Genomic DNA, 21,228 nt, shown 5'->3' with positions numbered 1-21,228 from the left:
TACATTTACTCAATTATTTTTAGCATGTTTGCTATGAGTAAAGCACATATGAGCTTTCACTTTTTCATTTGGTGGCTTGTTTTGGCTCTTTAAACTTATAGTTAAAGCCTACTGATTTCTTCCCAGGTTTGAGTATTTCACCCTATTGTTAAAGTCTACCAATTTTTTCTAGTTAATGTACAAATGCATTTTAAGTCAAAGGAAACCAATACTCTGAAGCCAAATGTAGCATGTATACATCTTAAATATGTAAATGAGAAATATTTTGCCTTTAACTGGCAGGTATGGATTTATCGGTTTGCTAAGAATTTAATAGTACTCTTGCTGTAGTTATTTGCTCGAAGATACTCACTGGAACCACAATTTAATAACATGGCCTACACAGCCAATATACTAAGTTGCTGTTGTAGAGGACTCAAGTCATTAACTCAGTAATTTCATTTTAGCTTATTTGTGTTGGTGGTGGTGGTGTTATTTTACTTCTGTTCCTCCTTATATTCCTGGCCCCCACCAAAGATAACATGGAGATTAAATGATTCCATATTCTATGCTAACTATGGTCAGGAAGGAAAAAGAAAACTATCTAGAGAGCACTCCCTCTCTCAATAGCTTCTGTTCCCTACCTGCCTATTGAGGCTTAGCAGGAGACAATGCCTTGAAGGACGACTAAGTTATTTAAAGACTGCCATTACTTCCTGGTAACAAAATGAAACATGGCAAGTTACAATTTTATTAATATGAGCTTTATTTTTCTTTCTCTCAATTATCCACATATCCATCTATTTATCCAAAAGCAAACAAGCAACATATTTCAGAAGCCCCTCCTACGAGCTCAGCAGTTTGATCTAGTTAATTCAAAGGAACATTAGGGTGAGAAAATCTTCGAATGCTCTGAAATTTAACATAAATTCACATGAGAAGGTATGAGAGTTTTATACTTGGTTTCAGAAAAGAGAGATCCCTATGAAAACTTTGAATTGTTGGAGGACGATATAGTAATCCCAGCTCAATTCACTCTGCATTTGGTTGACATTGACTAGTATACCCTGATATATCCTAATACACCTACTGTAAATTCCTTATCTTGACTTAGCTGATCCTCTAGATAGAAGCTTTGCTGCCCCTACACTGGTGCTCCCCAGGAATCATGAAAAACAGTTCTAAACGTTTAGGGGAAGTCACTCAAACATACCAAACATGGGAATTATAGAGGCACATGCCACTGAACTACTTCTGAAATTAGTAATCTGATTAATTATTTATTCCTTGCAACAACTCAAGGCAGTCTAGTACAGAGTAAAGAGCTAACCTATCTACATCTAAATCCTGTCTCTGATTCTTACAAGTTGTGTAACCATGTACAGTTTTCTTAACTTTTTTGTCTCAGTTTACCTATAAAACGAAGATGTTAACAGTACTTATCAAGAAGGTTAAATAAATTAATACATGTAGAAAACTTAAATAGTGTGTAGTAAGTGTTATAAGTGTTAGGTATTATTTTCCTAATCTCAATCTTGTAATAATAAAACCTCAACCTTCTAATAATAAAAAGGATAACATAAACATATTCCATTATGTTTAAACTCCATACCATGTGACTCCTTAGTAGTAATTCTAATTGTCTCAGTCTGTTTTATGCTGCTCTAACAAAACACCTAAGACTGGGTAATTTATAAAGAAAGAAATGTATTTGGCTCATGAATGCATTTGGCTTAGGCTGGGAAGTCCAAGATCAAGGTGCTGTATCTCGTGAGGGCCCTCTTGCTGTGTAATCCCATGGCAGAAGACAGGAGGGCAAAAGAGCATGACAGAGGGGGAAGAAGGGGACCAAATTTATCCATGTATCAGGAACTCACTCCTGTGACAACTAATTCACTCCTGCACTAATGGCATTAATCCATTCATGAGGCCAGAGCCCTTATAAACTAATCATTTCTTAAAATCCCACCTTTCAAACCTATGGCATTGAGAATTAAGCTTCCAACACATGAACTTTGGAGGACACATTCAAACCATAGCACTGGTATACTGTCCACAGGCCTTTGTTTATAATTCTTTGACATATCTGACCCCAGACCATACACGCTGTGACAAACCAAAAGATTTTCTTCTGTTGGTGAAACTCTGTCATCAGGCCAGTGAAGGCATGAAATGACTGAAGTAGCCGTTACATGACCATGATATTTATTATTATATGTAAACAATTAAGTATATAAATGTCTCTTTTTCAGGGTTCAAAACTAACTTTGGTGCTAAATGGAGAACTGAGGCAATCATACAAGCTTGGCAGATGAGTGTAGGGCAAACAAGAGAGGTAAAAACATGGTTTGAATTAGTCTATGAATTGTTTCGATATCTTCTCTCACTTGAGTACGATTAAATAAACATTTACATATTCACAATAGTAATTAGAAGAAAACATTTTAAACATGTTGGATTAAACTAAAAAATCTAAAAACATACAAACCACCATTCCAACCACTACCTTGAACCTACAAGTACTATTTCATCCTTCAGGATCCCAAGCAATATATAAATTTAAAGCAGAGCGCTCACAAGAACCCCAGTAGAAAGGAAACAGCTGGTTAGCAGCTGCATAGTGATACTATATGCCAGTTTTCAATGAAAAATAACACGTTTGATTAGAGCCCATAAGCTAAACCTCTTATTCCTGGTTATTTCGTGGCTAAACAAGGTTCTCTCTTGTTTTATTCCCTTCACATTTGGGCCCCATTCTGCAGCCCTAGATTAAAGGCAAAGAAGAAACATGGATTTCAGTCACATTCTCTGCTTTCTAAATCCAAATTCAAAACTATTATTCATTCAAAGTAAATATGCATAGCATATCATGAGCGAGAACATTTTGTTCAAGGAGACCCAAAGAAAGCATGTTAATTATAACTTGTATTCACGTAGCACCTAACTTAGGAGGAGTTCAAAGCAAATGCACGTGTGGAAAAGGTCAAACCCACCAGCTAAACAGGAAAGCCATGGAGCTTCTTTTCCATTCCATGTCATCCATATAAGGCGGGGTTTCCTTTTATGTCTAAGTTTAGACATCATCAGAAAAGTCAAACCACAAGAGAATGATGAAAATTGTGCTAAAATGTGGTTGATGTTTATGTCTTCTGTGCCAACACAACCCTTTGGTGGAAAGTCTGAATCAGCTTCTCTGAGAACTTACTTATGATACATAATTAGAAGCTTTTATTCTTAAAAAAAAAAATTTAGCACTCGATAAAACTCAGCATATAGTTTATATAACCAGCATACAAGGTTATAGCACTATGGGAGTTCAGAATATAAATGAAACATTGGTTCTGTGGTGGGAGAGGTCAATTATATCCATAGGTTGAAGGCAGCTGTTATTCAACAGGCAGAAATAAGGAAAAAAAAATAGGACCTACACACAAGGAGGATAAAATGACATAAAACAAGACAATGAAGAGAAAAAAGTGAGGGATATAAAGGGAGTGGTTAGTGGCCCCATACGTCTAAAGATGGGTTAGGGTTAGAAAATTTATGACATGGAGAGTATTGTATAGGGCTTAAAAGTGACAGTGTGAATCCCAGCTCTACCACATGGTACTCTTGTGACCCTGAATAAGTTACACAAACTCTTCAAGCCTTCGTTTCCTCTTCATTAAAATGGAGTTAATAATATTACATAGCTCATATGGTTTCCACGAAGATTAAGTGAGATAATCCCTGTGATAATCACAAAGGGAGAAAGTATGTTCTATTATTCAACTTTATGTGTTTGGAAGTAAGCACATTGCTTGATATATGGTAAGTGCTCAATAAATGTTACCTTCCATGATGATTAAGAATTTTAAGATAAGACAAGAAAGATCCAGAGCAACAAGACTTTGGACTATCACATTAAGGAACTTAGATTGTATATAATGATAAATGGAGAGACAATAGTAACGTTTGTGATCAGATCATTGCTTAAATTACTCTAGAAAATAAATTGTAAGGAGACTAGAGTTAAGACTACCATGGAGGAAGTTAAAGAGAGTCCAAGCTAGATGGGTGACTGTGTGTCTGGAAAGAGGAGAAAGACAGAAGTATCTTGGAGGAAGCTTAGGCGCAACCCACAAGAAAGCCATAGAATATTTTCTTTAGCCGGGTGAGGTGGTAGGCGTCTGTAGTCCCAGCAACTTGGGAGGCTGAGGTAGGAGAATGGTGTGAACTCGGGAGGCGGAGGTTACAGTGAGCGGAGATTGTGCCACTGCACTCCAGCCAGGACAACAGAGCGAGACTCCGACTCTACAAAAAGAAAAAGAAGAAAAAAGAAAGCCATAGAATATTTTCTACATCTTCATAAAAACAAAAGGGCTGAATTCAAAAATGACTTAAGCTCAACATTAGACTGATGATTGGGACAATAAAACAAACTCTAAGACTCGAATATCCTGAAGATATAAATTTCAGATAAATTAGGCTTACTTTCATCTTAACGAAGAAAAATTCAGGAAAATAGACTATTTCTATGACTTAGACCTCAATCAAAGTCCCAAGGGAGATATTTATTTAACAAAATAGTTAGGAGTGCTGACTGGGTAGCCAAACTGCCCGAGTTCAATTTCAGCCACTTTCTACTTGTATAGCAAGCTACTCAACCACTCCATACCTGTCTGCTCCTCTATACAATACTCACCCCTGCTGGTATCTAGTTAATAACAGTATTCATTTTTAAAGGTTTCTGTGAGGATTAATGATTTAATACACTTTAAACACTTAGGACTGTGCCAGCTACATAATTAACCATTGATAAATGTTAGCTACCTTTTTTTTTTTTCTTTTTTTTTTTTTTTGTGAGATGGAGTCTCACTCTGTCACCCAGGCTGGAGTGCAGTGGTGTGATCTCGGCTCACTGCAACGTCTGCCTCCCAAGTTCAAGCAATTCTCCTGCCTCACCTTCCCAAGTAGCTGGGACTACAGATGCATGCCACAGTGCCCAGCTAATTTTTTGTATCTTTTTTTTTTAGTAGAGAGGGGATTTCACTGTGTTAGGCAGGATGGTCTGGGTCTCCTGACCTTGTGATCTGCCCACGTCAGCCTCCCAAAATGCTAGGATTACAGGCGTGAGCCACCATGCCCTGCCAAATGTTAGCTATCTTAATTCCTGTGCTATTTCTATTTGCTTTGGGCCAAGATTTACTGGTGGCATGTGGATCAATCCCAAATGCTACGGCACTTTCCCTGTGATTCATGATCATGACCCATACCCCATGCTATACCACTGCCCCTAATAAAACGAATTCATTTTTCACTTCCCCAACCTCCCACATACCAAAGATACAAGGTTTGACAATTTTGCATATAGTTTGAAATATTACTCTTCCTTGCATGCATCATGCATGTTCACATCATAAAGTGGACTGGCTCTAAAAACCAAGTATTGTGGCTTCAGATGACCAATAATAGATGTTAAAACAAATTCCTGATTTAGTTTAAAAACTCGCAAATACTTTCAATATTTGTATGATTTTTAAAAGAGACATTTTTCAAATATAAGTTACAAAAACAAAATCCATAGTCAAAGTACATTCTGTATAGGGATTTAAAAGAAAATTAGCTGGGCATGGTAGCTCATGCCTGTAATTCCAGCACTTTGGGAGGCTGAGATGAAAGGATCACTTGGGGCCAGGAGTTTGAGACCGGCCTGGGCAATATAGTGAGACCTTGTCCCTACAAAAAAAAAAAAAAAAAAAAAATTAATTAGCTGAGTATAGTGGTGCATCTGTAGTCCCAGCTACTTGGGAGGCTGAAGTGGGACGATCACTTGAGTCTGTGAGGTGGAGGTTGCAGTGAGCCAAGATTGAGCCATTGCATTAACAGAGTGAGACCTTGTCTCAAAAATAAATAAATAAAATAAAATAAATCAATTTTGTGTTATCTTTTTAGAAAATGAGTTTAAAAATAATAAAAATCTTCTGTTTATCATCACAGAGTAGGCCATTTCTCCATAACTACTATGTAAAATATAAAATGTAGACAATGAACTCGTAAAAAATAAAATAATTACACTGTTTATCACCACATAATTGCTATATAAAATTATGAAATATATATTAATTCAAGTGTCTTATTCTAACACACAAACTTTCTGTTGCACATAATGGGCCATTTCAAGCCTTTGATGTTTAATTACTATTTAATGATAGACTGCTAATTCCAACCCAGTTCACAAGGTTGAAACTGTTTCTTGGATCAGTTCCGCATCCACTGCAATTTTAACTACCCTGAATTACTAATTTAGTTTCATCATAGATATGCTAAATGAATTATTTCACTCAATATTGAGCATAAGCTAAGTGCATTGGAAATCTATATTTCCGGAAGAAATAAGAAAGTAAGAAAAAGCTACAGATTTTTAAGAGCATTCAGAAAACTTCAGAATGAATTAGTGCAAGTAATGACAAATCTCTAATATCTAGGTAATACTTTATTTCATTAGACATGGAATCTTTGAAATATTCCTTTAACACAGAATAGTTTTATGTATCCCAACTTGTCCCATACTGATCAGAAAGCGACAATCATGAATGCCTAAAGAAACCCTTTAAAAGTCGGGATGACCTTTCCAGAATGTACACTCCCATTTTGTGCATAATTATTCTACATGGCAAACAAAAAGACCATGATTATTTTATAAAACCACATCTGTCTAGATAAAGCAAACCATATTTTTATGTCACTCCATAATATTAAGCAACATGATTAAGTATTCACATCTGTTATCCTTTTATTCTTCTCCTTTATCATCAACTAAAAAGAAAACATGAAAGAAGTGAATTGATCTTTAACCAGAGGAAAAAGGAAAATACCCCACCTTTGGCTTATCAGCACTGGCAACTATTGCCAAGCTCTGGGCTCAAAAGACTTTATAATTACCTTCGGGGTAAGGGACAGTAACAACATCCAAATTCCTCCCACCAGACCTTCCATGCAATTTATCTTATTGCCTCCTGGAAACAAGATGTGTACGTTAGGTTTGCAGTGTCAGTGTGATCCTTTCCGTTCCTCAATGTGAGAAATAAGCAGGTAGCAGTATGTATCATGGCTAAAAACTCAGGCTTGCATTAGAATGCCGGGAGTTCAAATCTCAGCAACCCCACTTACAGAATGTATGACACTGGACAAACTATTTCCCTAAACTTAGCTCTTTTATCTATAAAATAGGTCCACATAAAGGGCTTAGAACAAACCCTGGTACAATGTAAGTCCTCAATAAATAGTAAACAATAAAATTATCATCACAACTTAATCAAGAGTGACAGATACATTCTGCAGCAAAGGCATGAATGATGACTGTATTTGTGTGACTGGATAAGGGGCTTTCTGTTTGTTACTTTCAGTCAGAGGAGACAGTAGTAGAGAAATAAATGAGGCCAGGATTCAGTTCTTAGAAGCGTAGAATAAGTCCTATTTTGGCTCCCTTCTCCTCCCATTAGAGACAGCCGCATTTTCTTGTGCAGCACAGTGCCAGCCACATCCCTGAGACACAATGGTGTAGGTGAAGCCCAGAGTCAACGAATTTGGCTATGCTGGGTGCCTGGTCACTAGGGCTGCTTTTAACTCTGGTAAAGTGCATATTGTTGCCATCAATGACCTCTTCATTGACCTCAACTACATACTGGAGCATGTAGGCCAGTATGTAGTTGAGGAGCATGTAGGCCAGTATTCCACCCATGGCAAGTTCCATGGCACCTTCAAGGCTGAGAACGGGAAGCTTGTCATCAATAGAAATCCCATCACCATCTTCCAAGAGGAAGATCCCACCAAAATCAACGGGGCGATGCTGGCACTGAGTACGTTGTGGAGTCCACCAGCATCTTCACTGCCATGGAGAAGACTGGGGCTCACTTTCAGGGAGGAGCCAAAAGGGTCATGATCTCTGCCCCCTCTACTGAAGCCATCATGTTCATGATGAAAGTGAATTATGAGAAGTATGACAACAGCCTCAAGATAATCAGTAATGCCTCCTGTACCACAAACTGCTTAGCACCCCTGGCCAAGGTTATCCATGACAACTCTGGTATTGTGGAAAGACTCAGGATGATAGTCCATGTCATCACTACCACCCAGAAAACCGTGGATGGCCCCTTCAGGAAACTGTGGCCTGATGGTCACAGGGCTCTCCAGAACATCATACCTGCATCTACTAGCACTGCCAAGGCAATGGTCAAGGTCATCCCTGAGCTGAACAAGAAGCTCACTGGCATGGCCTCCCGTGGTCAGGTCCACGACCAATATGTCCCCACCACCAACACGTTGGTCATGGACCTGACCTGCCATCTAGAAAACCTGCCAAATATCATATCAAGAAGATGGTGAAGCGGGCTTCAGAGGACCCTATCAAGGGCAGCCTGGGCTACATTGAGCACCAGATTGTCTCCTCCGACTTCAACAGTGATACACAGTCTTCCACCTTTGATGCTGGGGCCGGCATTACCCTCAAAGACCACTTTATCAAGCTCATTTCCTGGTATGACAATAAATTTGGCTACAGCAACAGGGTGGTGGACCTCATGGCCCACATGGCTTCCAAGGAGTAAGGCCCCCAGACCACCAGCCCCAGTGAGAGTACAAGAGGAAGAGAGAGATCCTCAGCTGCTGGGGAGTCCCTGCCACACTCAGACCTCACGACACTGAGGATCTCCCCTCTTCACAATTTCCACGCAGACCACCTGAAAAGGGAGGGGCCTAGGGAGCTCCACCTTGTCATGTCCTATTAGTAAAATTCCCTGTGCTCAGTCAAAAAAAAAAAAAAAAGTCCTAGTTTATTGAGCAGCCATTATTTTTTAAACCAGGCATGTAAATAATAAAAATAATTCAAGCAGTGGGGATGGAGGATGCAGTCAATGAAGAAGAGATTGCTATGCTCAGTAAGAAATCAGTTGTAATAGGTTGGGCGCAATGGCTCACGCCTGTAATCTCAGCACTTTAGGAGGCCAAGGTAGGTGGATTACCTGAGGTCAGGAGTTCACGACCAGCCTGGCCAACATGGTGAAACCCCATCTCTACTAAAAATACAAAAATTAGCTGGGTGTGGTGGTGGGCGCCTGTAGTCTCAGCTACTCAGGAGGCTGAGGCAGGAGACTTGCTTGAACCTGGGAGGCGGAGGTTGCAGTGAGCTGAGATCGCGACACTGCACTCCAGCCTGGGAGACAGAGTGAGACTCTGTCTCGAAAAAAATAGATAAATAAAAAGAAATCAATCGTAATAATTTAAACTAGAGAAGCTTAGGACCTGAACTAAGGTAATGGAAGGAATTTACATTGCAAAAACCTTGATGCAACTCCAACACTCAAGTTAATAGATTCTGGGTTTTTAGCCTTAAGCCTGCAAAGAGGGTTGATCTGTTTTATGGAGTAGGAAAAAAAGCATTGCCCATATTAAGGTTCATTTTAGCTAGAGTTTTTATCCTAAAAAGATAACCAAATATTAACTAACTTTATAATTAATTTAAGACCAGTACTCAATAGTTTTTTTTTAATAATACGAATAATAAGACTAGGGCAATAAAGTGATGTTTTTGTTATGTATTCTGTAAAATCAGAATAAGAATGGTACCCACCCTATCACATTATTGTAAGAATTCAATTAATATATGTAGAATGTCAATACTTGACACATCCTAAGTAGTTTCAGTTAGTAATAATAGTAATGGTAGCAGTGTTGTTTAGAGTATTATGAACCAGATAAGCCCATATCTAAATATTAGTTTTCTGACAACCTCAACTCTTCAGAAGTAAGAAAAAGGGCAGCAGGTTACCATAGATTTTATCTTAGCACTCCTTCCTTTAAGACCTTTATTCTTTTTTTATTTAACGTGTGATTCTTAGGAAGCTTCTAGATTATCCTACAACTTAGTAAAATTGACAGACTAAAGGAGGGCTAAACATGAAAACTAAGGGTCTGATGCTTAGGAAATGGATAGGAAAGCTGAAAACCAAACGCCACAGGGAAAGAAACGTTTGTTAGCTTCAGTTGCTTAGTGTACGTTAAATCATTTAATCCTCATAACAGTTCTTGAAGATAGTGAGAATTCTATCCATTTTCCAGATGGCAAGCCTGAGATGCTGAGCAATTAAGTAAGGAGCCCGTATGTAAAGAGAGCCTTTGACATAAGTCGCTCCGCCTTAGAAAAAGACTCCATCACGTTTCATAGGGCACCTTGCCAACAAGGACAAGGTGTTTTGCCGAATAAATAAATAAATGATAAAGGCTGCATCCAACCAGGTAAGGACATAAAGCATACTATTCTACTATCAGTCCTCACCAGAGGACTGTGGCCATAAAAAGAGCTAAGAAATTTGTAAACAACTCCATGGGGCACCTTTCCCAAGCTTCTCCTCTGTCCTATCTCTTTCCCACTTACTGGTTCCTAGGAGCTCTTCTTTTCAGTCCTCCAGCCAAAAAACTGGGGCTTTATTTACCCCCTTCTCTGCCACCTACTTCCTGCCGCTGCTTCCACACTAAGTGGTGGGAGGATGGAGACAGAGAAACAGCAAGAAGGTTTGTTCTGCCATCTTGGGACCAGACTTCCTCAAATCAAAGTTCTCTTCCTTCAGAATTTAAAGCCTCTGAGAGCGTTCACTGCCACCATTGCCACTAACAAGAGGCCACTTTCATGCTCTTTGAGTCTGAACCAAATGGCGTCTGCGGCTGTGTGTTTATGACAAGGTGCTCTCTCAGGTCTCAAGCTGCCTTGAGTCTAAGCCGGAAGATACCAGAGGGAAAAATGAACAAATTCCAGTCTTCCTCCCACTACATCTGTTATTATTTATTTTTTAGATTCCTCAAATATCTGCTTTATGTATTCTGTCCAGGATGCATACTTTCATTCAGTGAGAGAGACAGAGTAAAATGTTATTTTAAACGACTCTCATCCTATTTACCCCATTCCAAAATATGGCAATAAAGAACTATGCTTCCATGATGTATTTTAGTGTTGTTAAATGATGATAATTTTCATTTTAGAGAGCAGAAAAAATGTGAATATTCATCAAGTACAACCAGGTACAACAGTAATTAAACTATCCCCCCAAAATACTTCCTATGCAATAAATTATATGTATTTTTTAGAGAGAGGATCTCACTCTGTTGCTTAGACTAGTCTCAAACTCCTGACCTCAAGTGATACTCCTGTCTTGGCTGCCAAAGTGCTGGGATTACAGGCGTGAACCACCACACCCAGTCCCCATGCAATAAATATTTCATGAAGAATGACAGGTGGCCTATTTGGAGGTGGAAGGCAAATCATCAGGAGTTTATAGTTAACTTTTTTTCAATTGTCAAAATTTAGTTCAATGGCTGTTAAAAAAAATACAATATTAGTGATTAACCTGTATACTTTGTCCTTATAAAATGTCAAGTTGTTATAGTTGTGTTATTAATTATTATTATTTTCTGGTGCCCTGGTGATCTTCCTGAGAAATAAATTTCCAGATAATTTAATATGTGATTTCCGTGACATAAACATTTAGATTACTGGAAATGGTAAATTGCTAAATGTCACCCTAGTTTAAAAAAATAGTTTAATAGTCAAAATATAGTATTTCACCTTGTTATATAATCAGTAATACTATAGTTATTTTCACAGTAGGACTTGTTAATGCACTGAAATCCTTTAAACTGGTGACATTGATACATAAAATAATGTATTGTTAAAGTCACAGCTCGGGCCGGGCGCGGTGGCTCAAGCCTGTAATCCCAGCACTTTGGGAGGCCGAGACGGGCGGATCACGAGGTCAGGAGATCGAGACCATCCTGGCTAACACGGTGAAACCCCGTCTCTACTAAAAATACAAAAAACTAGCCGGGCGAGGTGGCGGGGCCTGTAGTCCCAGCTACTCCGGAGGCTGAGGCAGGAGAATGGCGCAAACCCGGGAGGCGGAGCTTGCAGTGAGCTGAGATCCGGCCACTGCACTCCAGCCCGGGCTACAGAGCAAGACTCCGTCTCAAAAAAATAAAAATAAATAAATAAATAAATAAAAAATAAAGTCACAGCTCGGTCAATAAATGCTTCTAGGCGCCCCCTTTACCAACAAATAACAATGTTTGGTTTTGAGTCACAGAGCAGGACATTTTGAGTTCTAGAGCAGGATTATGAGAAAGAGGCCAAGGAGATCTGAGGAAGATCCTCCTCACATACATTTTCCAACTTAGGTAACAGGCAAGAAAGACTAAGAGTTTCCCAGTGGAGAATCGTCTGTTTTGACTTACACTTCACCCCCACTCCCCTTCTTGGTTGATTACACAAAATCCACAAGGCTGATATGCTGAACAACCAGTGGTTCATTCCCCAGATGGCCACTTTGAGATGAAGTCCTCATCTTACCCAGCTATTGAGCATGTCCACTGCCTTGCCCAAGGCACCCTATACCAAACTAAGGACTGGTCAATGGGAGTGGCAGGAGGAAGTTGGATTCAGAGACCTGTCTCAATTCAAGAACACTCTGAGGGGCCTTCTGAGCTCCTGAGCTCCCCTTGGGATGGCTGGAGACCTTCCTGTTATTGCACCCGAGTTCAGCCTCTCCTGCTCAACCACCTTCCTTTACTCCCCTTATTGTATTATTGCTGACAACATTCCCCACTAAATCTCCTGCAAATAAACCTCTGTCTATGGAGTCTGCTTCTCAAAATTGGTCTAGGACAGCTGAGCAAGGGAAAGGGACAGGAAAACACATACAAGTTAACAACACTGTATATAAATTAGTTTTTCAGATCACTTTCTTACTTTGCAGAAAGAGATTAAGGCAAACAAAAGGTACTAAATCACATAAGAGAAGGCAGAGTGTGGGAGGAGATGTGAATCTTTTTACTCAGTGATTTAACTCCAAATGAAGTATGTAAGGCAGTTAACAGAAAACCATATGATTATTTATCTTCAAAAAAGTTCATCACATCATTATACATAACAGTGAAAAATATGAAAATAATCTAAATGTCTAAGAATGAGGAATTTATTAAATAACAAAAAATCATATGATGAATTGTCCACTAACCATTAGATTATACATTATTGTTAAGAGACAAGCAGTAAATGAACTTATATATGATTCCAGTTCTGTTAAAAATTATTATTTATAGATATGTATTTTTAACATAACGATTTGCTGGCTATGAAAATATGGATGATTTTTATATTCTATGTATTTTTCTGCTTTATAAATGTTTTTAATGAAACTGCATCATTTTATAATCAGAAAAACACAATTTTATTAAAAAGTTTCACAAATATATACCTATACAAAATTCCTTCACTAATAAAAATTACTCAAATGGAAGGTAAAAATATGTGCTTTTACAAAGGCTTATGTTTTCATGTTTTTTAATTGCTAAAGGCATAGAAGCAATTACTTAGGCAAGATAACACATTTTTAGAATATTTCAATGATTGAAATTCATTATTTGCACAACTTTATCCAGAGAAGATACCTCATTTTGCAGGGCTGAGTAGGAAGTAACTTTATTTTGAAATTGAATCCTTCGAAAATGTAGTCTGTCTGTGTGCATTTTTTAGTTCAAAAGATTATTTGGTGGATAGAGCTGTTTGAGATTCATGATTTTAAAATACAGAAGAATAAATATCCCAAGTAACCCATTACTAGACTATATTAGGAATATCAAAAGAAGATGAGCAGGGACTAAATACTTGTGAAATTGTTCTTTATAAGACTGGATAAGCAAATATAAATAAATATACATTTAAACATTGTTCAAAGAAAGTGTAAACTATCAATAAACAAAAAAGGTACAGAGATGAATATGTGTTCTTTGTACTCAGGACAAGAGAGTACAGGTGACAAAATACAAATAAATGATGAAAATCAAGTATTATACAGGATTTATGAAAAGAACAGTCACTTAATAGATTCGAACTTACAAAGACAGTACACACGAGCACAATGCTACAAAGTGTGCAAGACACAGGGAAAAGAAAATTGCAAAATATTCTTCAACACAGCCAAATAAGTTTTGCCTGAAGTTTAATCAATGAAAAGACAAAAAGTAATAGTGGATTTAAGAAAAAAAACAAATAATATAGTTGTATCTTAATATGTAACTACTGTTGTTTTTAATAAGGAAATAAATTGGCACCGCCAAAATGGCAGGCAGAATCAAGAAGAGACAGAAAACATAGTCATGGGGAGAAGGGATTGGGTCCGACTTCACTGAGACCCATAGACGCTGCAACACAACCAGTAGCATTACTAATTCTATCAACCCTAACTAATTGTACATGATCTCAAGGTGATTCCAACAGTACAGGCAGGATAAATATTCATGGAAGTAACTGTGAGTCACACAGAGCAGACCCTTCCTCAGGAATGGCAAAATGAACTGATTTTGACTGGGAAGTGACCTGAGAAACAATGAAGCACCTCACATATAATCACAAATCCCACCTTGAAAAATGGAATTTTAAAACTACATTTTAGAACAATGGCAATACACTTGCATTTCTAATATTTTTTAAATTGGCTTAGCTAGAAAAATTTGGTTCATGGCTAAAAAATAATATATAAGGTAGGAGAAGGGTTATGTCTTATCCAATTTCATATAAAAGCAATTTAGCAATTTTGTAGAACACCACAGAGCATCAGCAGATTAAAGTCACTTTTACATCCATGATAACTTTGAGAAGTTAGTAAATCCAGATTAATGACAAAAATTGATTTTGATCACTAAAACTGTGTGGCTATTTTTAGGTTGCTTGTCACTTCTAAACTTTCAGGCCTCTCAATTTGCCTTCTATAGAGTGTTTTTTTTTTCCTTCCAAAGTTTGGAAATATATAAATACCCAGGAAATATCTACCATGCCTAAATACTAAAATAGGATATATAAAATAGTGTGACTGGCTGTTATTCAAAATTATTTATTATACACATGCAATGTGCCAAACACTTCTCTTGACACTGTGACTACGACAATGAACAAAATAGATAATTCCTGCTCCCATGGTGCTATGTTCATGGAGCTATGATGGGGTTCATATAAGCAGGTGAAATACATAGTATATTAGCTACGAATGAGTGATAAGAGGAAACAAGCATAAAGGAAACATAGGGATTATCAGTAAGATTGACTTTTAAATTGGCAGACAAGGAAGTTGTACAAATGCATATCTAAGTCTCAGCTCCAGAATTTTCTCTAGAACCTAGGATGTAGTTAAAACTAACAGTTATACAAAAATCGAGCCCTATGAGAGGCCAATCCTCGTGAAGGCCATATAAAGAACTGCTTCATATATACTCAGGGTGTTTTGCTTGAGCTTTCTACTAATTGAAAATTAGCACATATTCACTACCTGAATTCAAAATAGTCTACAAATCTATAGTAATCAAAATAGCATGGTACAGGCATAAAAACAGACACAACAAGAGGAACAGAATAGAGAGCCCAGAAATAAATCCAGGCTTTTCCAGCCAACTCATTTTCAACAAAAGTGCCAAGAACACACAGTGAGGAAAGGACAGTCTCTTCAATAAATGGTGTTGGGAAAACTGAATATCCACATGCAAAAGAATGAAAATAGACTCTTATCTCACACCATATACAAAACTCAACTCAAACTGGAGTAAAGACTAAATGTAAAACCTGAATCTATGAAACTACTGAAACAAAATGTAGGGGAAAAACTCTATTACATTGGTCTGGACAATGATTTTTTTTGAATATGACCCCCAAAGCACAGGCAACAAAAGCAAAAAGAGACAAGCAGTATTACATCAAAGTAAAAAGCTTCTGCACAATAAAGTAAACAATCAACAGAGTGAAGAAACAACCAATGCAATGGGAGAAGATATTCGCAAACTATACACCTGATAGAGGGTTAATAGCCAAAATATTTAAGGCCTCAAGTCAGGAAAATGAAAAACCCAATTTAAAAATGGGCAAAGGACCTAAATAAATATTTCTCAAAATAAGACATACAAATATCCAACTGGTATATGAAAAAAAAAATGCTCAATGTCACTAATTATCAGGAAAATGCAAATTAAAATCACAATGAGAGATCACCTCTTTATGGAGTGATATTGTTCGGCCTTTACATGTGTCATTCCCATGCCTTGGTGTCACAGGGACATTCACAAAAGGCAAGTGAAATTGTAATTACAGCAACACTTGCCCCCACTGAAATATCTGTTAATTGTGTTCCGCAGCAAACTGAAGTTTGGTAAATGTGTATAAGAAAATCCTGTTAGAGTGGCTATTATCAAAAAGACAAAAGATAAGTGTTGGCGAGGATGTGAATGACCCACCTTGCACACTGTTGGTGGGAATAAAAATTAGTACAACCATGATGGAAAACAATATAGAAGTTCCTCAAAAAGATTGCCATGCTGTTAAAAATGGCAAAATTTCCTTCTTTTTTATGGCTGAAAAGTGTTTCATTGTGTATCTATATGACAGTTTCTTTATCCATTTATTCACTGATGGACTCAGGTGGATTCCATTTTTTGACTATTAGGAATAATGCTGCAGTGAACATGAAAGTGCAAATAACTCTGACATACTGATTTCATTTTCTTTGGATATATACATATATACTCATTACCTCACATATTACAAATAGAACTACCATACAATCCAGCAATCCCACTAGTGGATATAATCACTCACATCAAATTTTTATTTATTTATTTATTTATTTATTTATTTATTTATTTATTTATTTTTTGAGATGGAGTCTCGCTCTGTCTGCCAGGCTGGAGTGCAGTGGCACGATCTCGGCTTACCGCAACTTCCGCCCCCTGGGTTTAAGCGTTTCTCCTGCCTCAGCCTATGGAGTAGCTTGGATTACAGCCACCTGCCACCACGCCCGGCTAATTTTTGTATTTTCAGTAGAGACAGGGTTTCACTATGTTGGCCAGGCTGGTCTTGAACTCCTGACCTCAAGTGATCTGCCTGCCTCGACCTCCCAAAGTGCTAGAATTACAGGCGTGAGCCACCGTTTCCAGCCCAAAAATTTTTATAAAGCAAAAATTAAAAGAATGATTTTTGAAATTATATCATCCTATCATTATCAGCAAAACCATTGGAGGTGGATTTCCACTTTAAACAGGGTGATATATTCAATCTTTGCTTGATTATTCATCACAAATGTTGTAATGTATCCTCTAAAACATAATTGATGCTTTTAAGAAAGCAACTCTAGGCTGGGCACAGTGGCGCATGCCTGTAATCCCAGAACTTTGGGAGGCCGAGCGGGTGGTCATGAGTTCGAGACCAGCCTGGCCAACATGGCAAAACCCCGTCTCTATTCAAAATACAAAAATTAGCTGGGCATAGTGGCACATGCCTGTAATCCTAGCTACTCAGAAGGTGGAGGTTGCAGTGAGCTGAGATCATGCCACTGTACTCCAGCCTGGGTGACAGAGTGAAACTCTGTTTCAGAAAAAAAAAAGCAATTCTAGGTTCCTTATAATGCAGTGACTCTTGGGTGTTATGGGAGTGAGATCCTACCACTGCTATCTACAGAACATAGATACTAGGTCAGCACATAAGCCCCTTGTAATGCAGGGTCACCACTTGCTTCTCTAGTAGGAAAATTATTCCTGACGGTGCTTCACTGCTGCTCCTCCAGAGTTAAAAATTATCTGAGGCTAGGCATGGTGGCTCACGCCTGTAGTTCCAGCACTTTCGGAGGCCAAGGCGGGTGGATCATCTGAGGTCGGGAATTAGAGACCAACCTGGCCAACATGGTGAAACCCTGTCCCTACTAAAAATACAAAAATTAGCGGGGCGTAGTGGCTCACGTCTGTAATCCCAGCCACTCGGGAGGCTGAGGCATGAGAATTGCTTCAACTTGGGAGGCGGAGGTTGCAGTGAGTCAAGATCATGCCATTACACTCCAGCCTGGGCAACAGAGCAAGACTCTGTCTCAAAAAAAAAAAAAAAAAATTCTGAAACTTTACTACCTGGTGGTAGATTAGAATGAATACATGAAATATATTTACATGGTATATAACCGTGTTTATTTTACAAATATTGTATGATATTACATCAATATTATATATGTAATAAAGTCAAGTATTTAAATATATTTCATCTTGACATTAAGACCAAACATGAATAGTTGTTTAATTAACATTAATTAATAATATGTTACGATAGCATTATGTTGTGGATTACCTAGATTTTTCACTATTCCCTGAACGTAGTTTCCACTGCTCTGCCTTTGTTCATGTCATCCCCATGCCCTGGTGTGACAGAGACATTCACAAAAGGCAAGTGAAATTTTAATTACAACAAACCTCATCCACATTCAAATATCTAGTAACTGTGTCCTTTGACAAACTGAAATGTGGTAAATGTGCATAAGAAGACCGTGATCAGCAAACTGCCATGGCACATGTATACCTGTGTAACAAACCTGCATGTTCTGCACATGTATCCAGAACTTAAAGTAAAATTAAAAAAAGAGAGAATATGAGACCACTTACTAAATTGATAATTGCCATTTTAAAACAATGTATTAAGTGTCAGAATTTCTAAATGTTTTCTGTATAGTTACCTCATTTAATCTTTATAATACCCTTAAGGTATAGGTTCTGTTTATATCCCCATTTCACAGGTGAGGAAACTGACGCACAAAAAAAATGTATCTTGCTGAAGGTCACACAAGAAGTAAATGGTAAAGCTTGGAGTAATATTTAAGGAGTTTGACTCCAGGGCCGTGCGCTAACCACTGCACTGTGTTGCCTCTTTCATGTGGAGTATTTGTCATCTCACAAATGCTGGAGCTGTTGTGAAGATATCAATTTTGCTACATTCTCAGTGGAAATTTTTACCATCCTACCCTATTCACCCAGCTACAGAGAAGAAAAACAACACCTCCGGTGCAAGTGAAGAGGCACGGTGTCTACTGACTAAAATCCTTCATATGTTGAATAAGTCCTCTAAAAACACTTAATAATAAAATTTCATAAATGATAGATAATACACATGTATCTTGTTTTATTGTATGTATTTTTGCAAAAAAAAGATACATTCACTTTTTTGCATTTTTATTATAAAATATTATATGGGCAGAAACTCACCATTTCTCAATTCAGAGAATCTAATTTAATGTCATAGGTTCTCTAATTCCATATATGATTTTACATAAATCAGAGATGTCAAAAAATATAAGCTCTCCATGTCACTTACGGATGACAAAAACATACTGGTAGATATATGAAAAAAAGTCACCAAGATACAATTTTTCATCAGTAATGTTAGTAAAATATGTATAATTCAATATTAGTAGAATTTGGCAGTGTAAGGATTATTTTAAGTTGATGAAAGAGTAAATTAGTACAACAATGCCGTTAATAGGAATCTTTCCAATGGAAATTATTAGAGATGAATGCAATTACATATGCACCTAGATGCTCATTTCAGTGTTATTTTAAACAATGGCAAAGATTCAGAAATATCTTAAATGTTTTAAATTGCTTAATAACAGAGGAAATGGTTAAATAAAATCTGGTGTGTGTATATATATTCACATAGAAAAATAATACAATTATCATAATTTTTATTCTCATTTATTTTGATATGATGAGATATGAAACAAAATTTGAGCCAGGACTCTTTTTAAAATGCCTGTTTTTCATAGACTCTCGGGCCCCTCAGCTAATAGATCCTTTAAGGACCTTTGAAGGTCCAAAATCCTGTGGGTTTTTGGACATGTCTCAATCCACAGAGAGGACATCCCATTTAGGGAAGCCTCAGGAACTTACACATTTTCCCCACCGACTACCCCTAATCCCAATAACTGTAATTGAACTGAGCAAATATTTTTAATGAACATACAGAATCTACAGAAATTTATTTAACTTGAGAGGAATATAATATACACAAAGACCAATTTAAAATCAAGAATACCATTGAGATTTTTTGTAAACATAAAGAACATTTATGCTTACAATGCTAAAATGTTCAAATTATAGGTCTTTAATATAACTTTCAAAATTATAAACGTATCATTTATTAAAACCTGCTAAAAAAAAGAAAAACACATAAAGCCATTTGTATATATTCTCCACACCAATCTTGTAAAATGGCTAAATACAACTTTCACACTATTCTGAGCACTTACTGGCTAGAGTTCGTCATTATTGGACATATTCATACATAGGGCTGCTGTTTAGAGATCAATCATTTCTAATAATGGCAGCTTCAGTGGAATTATTTTAAAATACTATGAATTAGACACTACAACTTCTCTGGGTTGGGACATGTACAAACATAGAGAATCACACAGCCTGGTCAGATAAAAAGTACTTTAAAGAAGGAATAGAAGGAGGAGAAGCAGGACTAGGAGTTAGGCATACCATCTCTTGGGCAGATTGTTGAAACCCTCTGAGTGTCCATTTCCTAATCTGGCAAACGATGATGCTGATATCTATTTAGCCTAGGTGACAGGATTGCTGTGATGACTGAAGCATTTTGTGCATTCTTACACCTACCAGGAGTTAACAATACTAAAATAGAGCAGGAGTCTACTCTGAATCTGTTTCTTCCTCTACACACTGTGGAGATGGAACAAATTAAAGGTTTTCAAAATTATTTTTGCAAGAGAACTCATTTTTCACGCCAACTCACACAGAACATTGAAATACAAAACCTATGAAATCAGAGCTATAGTGGAGGATGTGGACATGGGAGCCAGGAGACTCTTCCTCTTCCAACCACCACCCTCAGTGGGCCCCAAGGTAATGCCATGGAACCCAAGAGGCTCTGCAGAGCACCCTCTGCAAACTGCTAGTCTTGAATCAGCAAAACCTGTCATTTAAATTATGGATGTTTCAATAAAAATCAAAGAGTTCTTTATTACCTGCATGCCTGCTCCCACTCCAATAGTCTCTCATTGCTTTGAAAAATTAAATAAAATTACCTGCTGCTGCTATAAAAATGATGATGGCTGATTAAGCGCTAAATTAATTTTCTTACTGTGTATTCAAAAGCAGAAAAGATTTAGCAGATCCTCACAGTGTATAAGCAAAATGATTTTTAGAGAGTTTTATTTTTAGTATTCATTAGTTTGTTAAATGTCTGCATTAAAAAGGAAACGTTCTACATACCTTTGGTTGCTAATGACTCTCATGCTAAGAGCAGGATCCTTCATTAAAGTCGTGTGACAAATGAAAAGTATAATGAGAAACAGTAATATTTTCTGACTTCTAACAATGTTCCATTCATCAGATCAGAATCACTTT

At 37.4% G+C, this 21,228-nt stretch overlaps 1 long non-coding RNA gene and 1 pseudogene across 2 annotated transcripts in view; one reads left to right on the top strand and one right to left on the bottom strand.

Moving 5' to 3' along the window:
- LOC106998140 (uncharacterized) overlaps nucleotides 1-21,228 on the bottom strand; it is an 88,785-nt gene that overhangs the window by 19,238 nt on the left and 48,319 nt on the right. Inside the window, exon 1 of one of the 2 annotated variants that reach the window (XR_013416996.1) lies at nucleotides 21,094-21,217. The exons of the other annotated variant lie outside the window; for it this stretch is intronic. This is a non-coding gene — a long non-coding RNA (uncharacterized LOC106998140). Of the gene's footprint in view, nucleotides 1-21,093; nucleotides 21,218-21,228 lie in introns of those variants that run through there. 2 annotated transcript variants of the gene reach the window in all.
- Nucleotides 7,517-8,567, top strand: LOC712109 (glyceraldehyde-3-phosphate dehydrogenase-like; annotated as a pseudogene).

This window comes from Macaca mulatta, chromosome 4 (genome assembly GCF_049350105.2).
Source record: "Macaca mulatta isolate MMU2019108-1 chromosome 4, T2T-MMU8v2.0, whole genome shotgun sequence".
NCBI classification, from domain to species: Eukaryota; Metazoa; Chordata; class Mammalia; order Primates; family Cercopithecidae; genus Macaca; species Macaca mulatta.
Note: the sequence above shows the minus strand (reverse complement) of the source record. Positions and strands in the feature narration are given on the sequence as shown.